General features: G+C 41.2%; 1 protein-coding gene across 1 annotated transcript in view; it reads left to right on the top strand.

Annotated features, from left to right (window-relative positions):
* Positions 1 to 3000: 3000 nt before the first annotated feature.
* Positions 3001 to 10398, top strand: part of LOC114047383 (zinc finger protein 507-like) — a 29069-nt gene continuing 21671 nt past the window's right edge. The window contains exons 1-2 of the mRNA XM_027868216.1: positions 3001 to 3058; positions 7547 to 7664. The gene's annotated coding sequence lies outside the window, so the exon portion shown is untranslated. The remainder of the gene's footprint in view (positions 3059 to 7546; positions 7665 to 10398) is intronic.

Raw genomic sequence — 10398 nt, 5'->3', positions numbered from 1 at the left:
TCTCAGTATTAGGGTAGTAGGAGGGAATATATATAGACAGAGGGCACAGGATGAGTTGAATATGAAGGGATGATATCTAAAAAATAAAAATTAATGGGTAAGAGAGGATTGTACAGGGAGAAGGAGAAAGGGAGAGGTAGAATGGGGTAAATTATCTCACATAAAAGAATGAAAAGCTTTTACCATGGAGGGGGAAAGGGGAGAAGTGAGAGGAAATGAATGAATCTTACTCTCATTGGATTTGGCTTAAGGAAGGAATAACATAAATACTCAATTGGGTATGGAAATCTTTCTTACCCTTCAGGACAATAGGGGGGAAGGGGATAAGTGAGGGAGGTATGATAGAAGGGAGGGCATATTGGAGGAGGGGGTAATCAGAAGCAAACACTTTTGAGGAGGAACAGGGTCAAAGGAGAGAATAGAATAAATGGGAAGTGGGATTGGATGAAGGGAAATATAGTTAGTTTTTCACAACATGGCTATTATGGAAGTGTTTTGCATGATTACACATGTATAACCTGTGTGGAGTTGCTTTCTCTCTCAATGAGGGTGGGTGGGCAGGGAGGAAGAGAGAGAATTTAGAACTCAAAGTTTTAAAAACAAATGTTAAAAAAATTGTTTTTATATGCAACTGGGAAATAAGATACACAGGCAGTGGGGTATAGAAATCTATCCTGAAGGAAAACAGAAGGGGGAGAGGATAAGAGAAGGGGAGGTAATATAAGGGAGGGCAGATCAGGGGAAGGGGTATTTAGAATGCAGTCCATCTTGGGGTCAGGGGAGGGGAGAGATGGAGAGAAAATTTAGAACTCACGATCTTGTGGAAATGAATGTTGAAAACTAAAAATAAATTAATTTTTAAAAATTCTATTAAGATACCTCTTTGTAGTATGGAAGTAACCCTGAGGTTTCACTGAGACTATGCTAGTGGAGCACAGGTAGGTCCAACCAAGTGTATCTATAATTGCAACCACTCTAGCTAAGTTTGAAAGGATTTATCACCAAAAGACTACCTATAGCAATTTATGAAGATTCATACTTAATCACAGATCCTTGAAGTGATGAAGTAATACTACCTACATGGCAATTCTTTTCTCCTGAGAGTTTTGGACCCACATGGTCAGGAGCTATTCAAATTATAACCAACTCAAAAGAATCCATGTCCCGTTGTGATGCAAAGGTATATCATGAGAGGGCCATATTTTTAGAGTGGGAGGGAAACTCAGAGACCACTGTCCAACCCCTTCGTTTTACAGATGAGAAAACTGAAGCTCAGGGAGGCTAAATAACTCACCCAAGGTTATACCAGTACTAACCATGAAATGTAGGATTTGGATGGAATAATGGCAGCTCTCCAATTCTACTGCTTCACAGACTCATAAACAGGTTAAATTCTGGCCCTGGAGGGAGATGCCTAGTATTTAATCATAGACCCCAGGTTAAATAGCCCCTGAACTAAGGGTTCCTTACTCTAGGTCCACAGTGTAGCCACTTTTAATATTGTTATCAAGTTATTAATCATTTGAACCTCACAGTTATCCAGTGAGGAAAGTAAGCCTGGTACTATCTCTTTTTTTTTTTTAACCAATTACCAAAAAAACCCAACAACTAAGAATCAAAAATTATCAAGTAACTAGTTTAAGGTGGCAGGAATAGTAATTGAGTGCATAGACATGATCCGGAGGAATTTTAAGAGGTGGCATTCTAATCTAGAATAGCCTTGGAAGGCCAGCTGTTTTAAACTGCCTTTATGGAGACTCTACTGGATGATAAGAGGAAATGCCCAATTTATCATACGGTTTAAAAGTAAAAGGTACCAGGGACTGTTTTCTTTTTGTTTTGTACCCAGTGACCACTGCACTGCCTGGTCTAGAACGTCTGATAAATGTTTGTTGACTGACCATAGTTATAAGCAATAAAAAGAGTACTGAATTTGGAAATAGAGGACATCCATTTGGATTCCTCTTACTACCTGTGTGATTTTGGATGTTATTTAATGTCTGTGAGGCTACAAGATCTCTATAGAATCTTCCAGCTTTAAATCCCATGATCATCTAGTTCATCTCTCTCCTTTTGGAAAGGAAATGGAGACTTTAAAAGGTAATGTGACCAGTCTTTCCCAAAGTTACAAATGTGGTAAGTAATCAGAACCAGAATTTGTGAAACCACGTTCCAGATGCAGTTCTCTTCACACTGTACCCCAAGGACCCCTCTCAACTCTAAATTCTATGATCCAAGGAGATAAGGGGCAATACAAGATGAATTCTAGAAGATGCTCTCATCTCTCTGGAAGAGCATTCATAATCTGAAGAGGGGAAAAAACATGGACAGAAACAGACGATGCACAGCTGGATGTAAATCATGACACCCTGGGCCGTGGTCACCTGCACGCTACCACGCCTTCCTTCAGACAGGTTCCAAGCAGAGCATCCTAGGGCTGCCAAAAGAGGCTGAGTGGGGCCCGCTTCTGAGAGGAACGCAAAGAAAAAGTGTCGTGTCGCCCAGTCCTGGGAAGGCCTGGATGTGGCCCCGCCTGAAAACCTCGGAGGCAGCGTGGAGCTCGACTCCCTCCTGGCCGTGGGAAACGGGGGACGGAGAAAGATGGGAGAAGCCGGTAGCGCAACTAGCTGCGCGAACCCGAGTCTGGGCTCCCACGTCTCCCCAACCGGTGGAGGAGCGGAAGAAATCGCGCCCCGGATCCCCGCCCCGTCTCCCGCAGACCCCGCCCAGCCCTTTCCTCAACCTCCCTCCTTCGCCGCTCCCCCGCCCGAGCCCCGAAGCCCACACCCTCAGGAGGTCACCTGACTCGGCCCGCTAATCACGTGATCTCGTCTCCATCACCGCCATTTTGAAGCCCAAGTTGGGGAGGGGGGAGAAAGTAGTAGGGGGAAAGGAAAAAAATATTTTTTTAATTTTAATTTTTTTTTTCCACGAAAAGGGAGGGAGCGACGTGGAGGGAGGGGAGCGTGTGTTTGGGGGGGAAGGCTCTCGAGCGGCCCGGACGGAGGACCCGCCGGGGAAGGGGCAACTGCCGCTGTCGAAGCTGCTGGACCCGCAGGTATCACGACCCACTGCCCCCCAGCACCACCCCCTCGCCCCGGTCATTCCAGTCCTCCGCTTCGAGCGGTCCCGGCCCTCAGTCCCGCCCTTGCTCGTTCGCGCCCGCCCGGGGTTGCCCGGCATCCTCCCCTCTTCCAACGCCTCAGGCCTCCGGATGTGCCTCCGCGCCGCGCCTGCGGGAACCTGGGCCTCAAGCCCGCCGCCTCCAGTGTCCTGCCGCACGAGCCGGCGCCCGCGCGTCCCTCCCCCCCACTCTTGTCCGCGTGCTCCCTACCGTGTGCCGGCGCCCGCGTGCCCCCCCGCCACGTGCCGCCGCCCCCTCCGCGTGCCGTCGCCCCCCCCGGCGTCCCCCCGCGTCCCCCGCGTCCCCCCGCCCCCCCTCAGGCCGCCCCCGCCGCTTCTCCTTCCCAGCTCCGAGGATGGGGCAGCGCGGGCTGCGGGGAGGTGAAGGGGATGCTCCGCCCCGCATCCCGGCAGCTGCGGAAAACTCCTGAGCCTCGACCCGTAACTAACGGTAATCCTCTCGGCCCGCGAGGTCGGGAGGGCGGGGGTGGTCGGCTGTCTCCTTGAGGGTTGTTCGCTTCCTCCCATTGAGGAGAACCCTTCCACTAATGCAGATCTGCACCTTGTAGGGTTGGTACAACGAATTGGAAAAGGGACTTAGCCAAGGTCTCCCAGCCAGTGTGTGTTTGGAGGTAGGAGTTGAACCTAGGTCTCCCTGACCCCAGAGCAGTCTGGAGCCACACTAGCTTTCCTATTCTACCCTTACTACAGGTGGAGGAAACTGAGGCCTAGGGAGTTGAAGACAGTTGTTCAGGTCCATGCTACTAGAAGGCGTCAGGGCTGAGATTTGAACTAAGGCGGGTGTTCTTAACCGTTTTTGTCGTGGACCCCTTGGGCAGTCTCTTAGCCTATGGAGGATTACAAAGTACTACAGTTATTCAAATATTTTAACAGGTTCAGAGATAGGAGGCAAAGTACCCAACCAAGGCCTCCTTACACCCTATCTATAGTATGGCCATTTTTCATGATATTAAGTTACTAATCATTTGAACCTCTTAGTTAAACTGTGAGAGGGCCCTCATATTACCCCCATTTTACTGATGACAGAATCGAGTCCCCAGAAACATTCAGCAACTAGTCCAAGGCGATATGGATTGAAACTGAGCAACATGGTCATGTCTAATGCCATGAAATCCCCAGTTCTACCAACCTTAAAGAGGGAAATTACCTTTCCCATACTGTTTCACTTATTCTTGTGACTTATTGTGCACAGTTCTTCTTGTCTTTTTACACCATTTCCCCCAGAGGCGTTTGGCCACAAACTAGCTCTTAAGGGCCTGTTGAATTGAATTGCCTAATTGTTCATTCAATAACCATTTATTAAACTACTGTGATGAACAAAGTTTGGTTTCTTATTAATGACTCCATGTTTGCTGTTGAAAATCTGAGACTGAAATCACAGGGGTTTGCTCCTGTGAGTATTCCTCTAGTCTAGAGCTAGAAAGTACTTAAGAGATGGACTAGCCCAATCCCCTCATTTTGTAGATTGGGGATAATGCCTATATACTTTTTACACTCTCACTGGAATGAGTTTCCTAAGTCTCCAGGCCTGCCTGCTCTAGTCTGGTTTGGGGCCCTTCCCAGCCCTGGGGCTTGTCTGAGTGAATGAAAGTAGGGGAGGTCTGGATGACTCATTGGTTGAGTTCTCTGTTTCACCCTATGGGGCCATCTTTTTAGTCTTTGTTTTGGAGGATATCAAGCTATATTGATCTATCCTCTAATTAATAGATATGTCTTTATCCTGTCTTCAGTCTTTGGTGCCTATCTCTTTTTGCAGGATGCTCCCAGTAATTTAGAACAGAAAATCTATCCAGAAGGCCTTACTTCTCCAGTGTACCGGAAGGTTAACGTTAACCTTCAAAGCTCAGAAAATTCCCTTTCCCCTGGGCCTGTGAACTGTTTACTTAACAGGAAGGGAGGGGGTAGTTGCTAACTAAATAAAACATCCAGGGGTTCTGTTCTAATTTTTTTTTCTCCCTGGTTATAATTAAAGAGGAAGTTATTTCTTTTCTCTTTTTTTAATGTAAGAGACTGAGACAGAAGCTATAGAATTGAAGAACAAATATCTCTATTTTAACAAATATATAGGACAAACCACTTGTGTCACATTTCTCTGTTGTTTGTGACTTTTAGGTAAAGAACAGTTATGAGATTCATGGTATCACCTTTAGATTCAGATAGGTTTTTTTGTTTGAAATTTGCACAGAAACTCACTGAGTTTCTAACTTTTAAATCTTTTAGAAAGTGTATTCAGCCAGTTAGATAAAAACAGTAGATAACATTTTGAGAACAAAAACAGCTGTGAAATAAGGTGCAGAGTGCATATTCACTTCTACATGTAGATGGAGAGGTTTATAGTGGTTTGGGGGATTTTTTTTTTCTTTTTTACGTATTAGCTTTTTTTAAAATCTTGGCCTATTTATATTTAAGATATGTTTATATCACGTAATTTGATTATTCTATGTAAATATTTCCCTGAACTCTAAGTAGTTTGGAGCTAAATACTTTATACATATTTTTGTTCAGGCTTAATTTATTCATCTTGGAAAAGAAATGTTTGAATCTGTGCATTTTCAGTCATGGCTATGACTTAACTTTGGAAATTCATACTTGTAACTTTATTAGTTTCAACATTTATTTGATTTGAAAGATCCAGACCTCTTCCTCTTCTTTTCAGTTAAAGAATCTGTATTACTCGGTGAACTTTAAGGTTGGTCACTTTAAACATTTATTATTCTGACACCAAAACAAGAGACAATATCCATGATGGTTCTATTATGACGGGACTTATCAGTTAGTTAAGTTAGAACTGAACCTTTCTTACAGAAGTCTTGTGAAAATACTGAGAGTCTGGGACCTTCCTAGAAAATTCACGGTTCTTTAATGCATGAACTTATCTTAATTCAAATAAACATGATTATAGTTGATAATAGAAATATGAGTGTGACTGATTAACTTACTAATAGATCTGGCCTGCCCATCGTCCATATGTAATCTTCACCTTTGACAGTTATCAGTTACATTTATTAAGCAACTGCAGTGTACTAGCCACTGTACTGGGCACTAAAGATACAGAGACAAAATGAAATTGTCTCTACTCTCAAGATGCTTACTTCCCATTAAGGGGGACAACATGTAAATAAATAATGTATTTATTCAAGAAAGACTTCATGGGGAAGATGCTGCTTGTGAAGTTTTGAAGAAATCAGAGGCATTCCTTTTAGTATGTTAAACTGTATCTTCTTGCATCTGCACAGAAAATTTTACTATTTATCCAACTCATCCAATAACACATGAATGGTTCGCCTTTATTTTTTGGTGGTTACCATAGTGTAATTAAGTGCTAATATAAACTGGATAGTAAATTGTAAGAAAATTAAGACAATTGGAATAGATTGGTTCTCACTTAGCTTGAGAAAGACTTTAATTATAAGCGTTTCACCATTTTGGAAAATTAAGAATTCTGGTTAGGAAAATTGTATAGCATGCATGGTTACTTTGAGATTCACGTTTTTAGCAACTTTACGTGTTTTGAGTAGATTTTTATACATTCATAGTCATTTGTTCAATATATATTTATTGAGTACCTACTATAAACAAGGCATCCCTGCTAAGAACTGTTAGGTACTTTGCTATGTGCTACAACATAAAGAATTTTAACTTTCCTAGCCCATTTAAGTCCCTGCTCAGTCTGGCCCCAACCTACATTTACAGCCTTATCTACCATACCTCCCAAGTATCTACCTGGATGCTTTTCTCCAAACACATTATGTTTATTATCACCTTTGTAGAATTACCCACATGGCATCACTACTCCCTAACACCTTTATTCTACCTATTCAAGTCCTGTCTCCTTGAATAACTTAAATCTCACCTCCTCTCAGAAGCTATCGGCCCAGTCCAAAGTGATCTCCTTCCTCTGAACGCCAGTATTTGTGAACTGCCTTGTGGCCTCTTACATTATTATCTTATAGTGGTTGCTTAACCCTTGCTGTAAAATTAGCTCTTTAAGGGCAATGACTATGTCATATACTGCTTTGTATCCCTTTCAAGATCTAATTCAGTGTGTTACACAAATTAGGTACTTGATAAATATTGGCTGATTTTTGTTTTAATTAACATTTAAATTTAATTAATATTTTGATTTAAATATTGCTGACTTTGCATTTTTATCAAATCCTACTCATCGTTCAAAGGTCAGTTTATGGCCTACCTTCTCTGGGAATCATTTTGGTGTGTTGTTAGCCAGGAGTAATCTTATCTGTCTTTGAAATTGTTTGGCATTCATAGTCTATATAATTTGTCTGACATTTTCATATACCATCTTGTGTATAGGGAGGTTTTCATGTATAAAAGTACTATTTCTTGCCATAACTCAGAAGGAAGTATTTAAACCTGTTTATTCTATCCCCTTATCTTTCAGGTGTATTATTGTTCTATCCCTGGACTTGTAAAGATCCACAGCTCCAGTGCCTGAAATATACCCACATTTGCCAAGTAAAGTGACATAACTTGGAAAATTCAAAAGAGCAGACCTTAAGGTACTATCACTTGTTTTTTTCCTTCCACCCCTCTTTCCTCTTCCCCTTCCCCACTTTTATATAAGCTGCTGGTTCAGCATATTTTAATTATAAAAATATTTTTATTTATGTGTTTTTATATAACAAGCTGTAGTGCCAACAACAGACACTCTCAGCATAGCCCTACAAAGTATAGACTCCAAAAACAGTTAAGCAGAATTGCCTATTAGAGTGATTACCACGGAGAGTACATGTCATTTTCCACTATTGTAATTCACTGATTCTTAAATAAAGTGATCCAGCCTTTTGCTTTTTCCCCCAGTGACTTTTGTTTTAATGTGATTTGACTTTTTAAAAACTTTGTGTGAATCCAGACTGGTTATTCAGGTGTTTCTTGTTATCCTTTACATTGTCATGCCGGTTTTATGGCTGTCATTCCTATACCCAAATCTTATGTAGCCATGAAGTTGATATTCATATCTCAAGCAATTGCTCTAAAATTCCATTAACTCCTAATTCCTATTTCTACTTAAGCTACAGCAGATTCTAAAACTTAGTTGTTTTGTCATTGTTTTCTGTATTAATTTTTTTCTTGTCATAAGGTGAATTTTCTCATCTTTGCCCTTTTGCTTCCTTAGGAATATACAAAGAAACATTCACTGGGAACAATTTACATTGCTTTGTCTCCCTTCTATTATATTATCAAGTAGAGGAAAGATAGTATAAGTCATCTTTGTACCTTGTAGAGTACATTGAGCCAATTCTTACTTGTTTGCATATGTGTTGTAGATCAACTTGCAGGGATGTAACTTTTCATGGTAATTTATTCTTTCAAAATTATGATCATTAGAATCTCAAGGGACTTCTGAATTTCTTGTTTAAAGAACTTTCAAAGTTCCAAAGAGTTAAATTCATTGTCTAATCAATTTTTGATTTATAACTGGATTCATAGAAGTAGGGGTAAGAGCAAGGTAATGAGCAAGGCCGGGGGCCACACATGGCCCTCTAGGTCCTCAAGTGAGGCCCTTTGACTAAACCCAAACTTCACAGAACAAATCCTTTTATTAAGGGGATTTGTTCTGTAAGTTTGAATTCATTCAAAGGGCTGCATTTGCAGACCTAGACGGCCACATGTGGCCTCGAGGCCACAGGTTCCCCATCCCTGAGCAAGGCAAAAGAAATGAATAACACAATTTCTGCCCTTGGGGAGGCTTAAAATATATTGGGAGAAATAAGATACTAACTCAGTTCAACAAACATTAATTACCTACTATATGTAAGGCAATATACTAGACACTCGGGATATATAGACCAAAACAGCTTCTGCGAGAGACTTGTGGTCTTCTGAACATGTATACGGACTACTATAATATGAAGTAGGATATGATACATGTATGACAAAAGTATGAATAGTGTGCTCCAGAAATTCAGGCATATGCCAACAGTCATGTAGAAAGCTTTAGCTCTCTACCAATATATAGAACAATCTGAACTTGAATGGCTTGGAAAGGCAATAAAGAAAATTTTGGTTTTGAGGGGGTTGGGGTTATTTTTGTTTCTGGTTTGGTTTTTTTTTCATTCCTGACTTGGGACCTGTAGGCTTGGGGCAAGGCTCAAGTAAAGATTTAACCATTCTTGGACATTTGGAACACATGAATAAAAACTCCATAGTATACCTGGCTAAAATGAAGAATGGTGTGGTAATGAGGGGGAAAGCCTACACAGAAAATTGAAATCCAAATTAACAATTTAACTTCAGTTCGATTTCAGTCAGTTGAGATGTTTGAAGGGGAAGCACTTCGAGGAAATATAGTCTAGACCTCTTCTAATAAACAAGTGCATAAGAATTTCTGAACTGGTAAAGTGACTGCTTTGTCCACAGTGCTTTGTAAAGTATAGGTTAGAGACCACAGTTAATTCCTGCTTAGGCCCATACACATGTCTAGACCTGTAGCGTGGGTAAAACATAATGCTTTTTTCCCTCACCGCTTTCAGAGAAAGCAAAATCCATGCATATTTCCAGAAACCCATTCAACAGTTCATCACTCAACTGTTGGACCTCTGAAAAAAACCACAGTAATGTTTGTGGTTTATCCTTGGGTTATTTCAAAGGAAGTGAAAGAAGGAACTGGACTCATTGTTTTTTCATTAGTTTGATTTGTATAGTAAAAATACAGTAGTTTATAATATAATACGTTTCTGTACTTATGTAATTCCAAAAAGAATTTTATATCAGGAAACTAGCAGAAATTTGTGCTAGAAGTTTCTGTATTTATTTTTCTTAAAGTCAGAATGACATGGAGTAAGAAGTTTGAGAATTATTTGTTGTCAATCCTATACTGGCTATTTATAGTGCTATTTCAAAATGCTCTGAGATGCACTGATAGTATACGGCAGGGGGTGGGGAACCTGCAGCCTCTAGGCCATATATGGCCTTCTAGGTCCTTGGGTACAACCTTTTCACTGAGTCCAAGTTTTACAGAACAAATCCTTTTATTAAGGGGATTTGTTCTGTGAAGTTTGGATTCCATCAAAGGGCCACACTTGAGGACCTTTAGGTCACCTTAGGGCCACATACGGCTACAGGTTCCCCACCCCTGGTATAGGGATTCCATGTTCTTATCTTTATGGCAGTGTTTCATTTTTTGATCCAGAAAGTTAGGACTACTTCTTTAGGAGCTATGAGAATGGGACAAAATGTGAGTGAAAAATTAACAGGGATCAAGTAAGGGGATAAAGACAGCACAAAACCTGT

This window comes from Vombatus ursinus, unplaced genomic scaffold (genome assembly GCF_900497805.2).
Source record: "Vombatus ursinus unplaced genomic scaffold, bare-nosed wombat genome assembly UNPS02014786.1, whole genome shotgun sequence".
In the NCBI taxonomy this organism is placed as follows: domain Eukaryota; kingdom Metazoa; phylum Chordata; class Mammalia; order Diprotodontia; family Vombatidae; genus Vombatus; species Vombatus ursinus.
The sequence above is the reverse complement of the archived record's forward strand: the minus strand, read 5'-3'. Positions and strand labels throughout refer to the sequence as shown.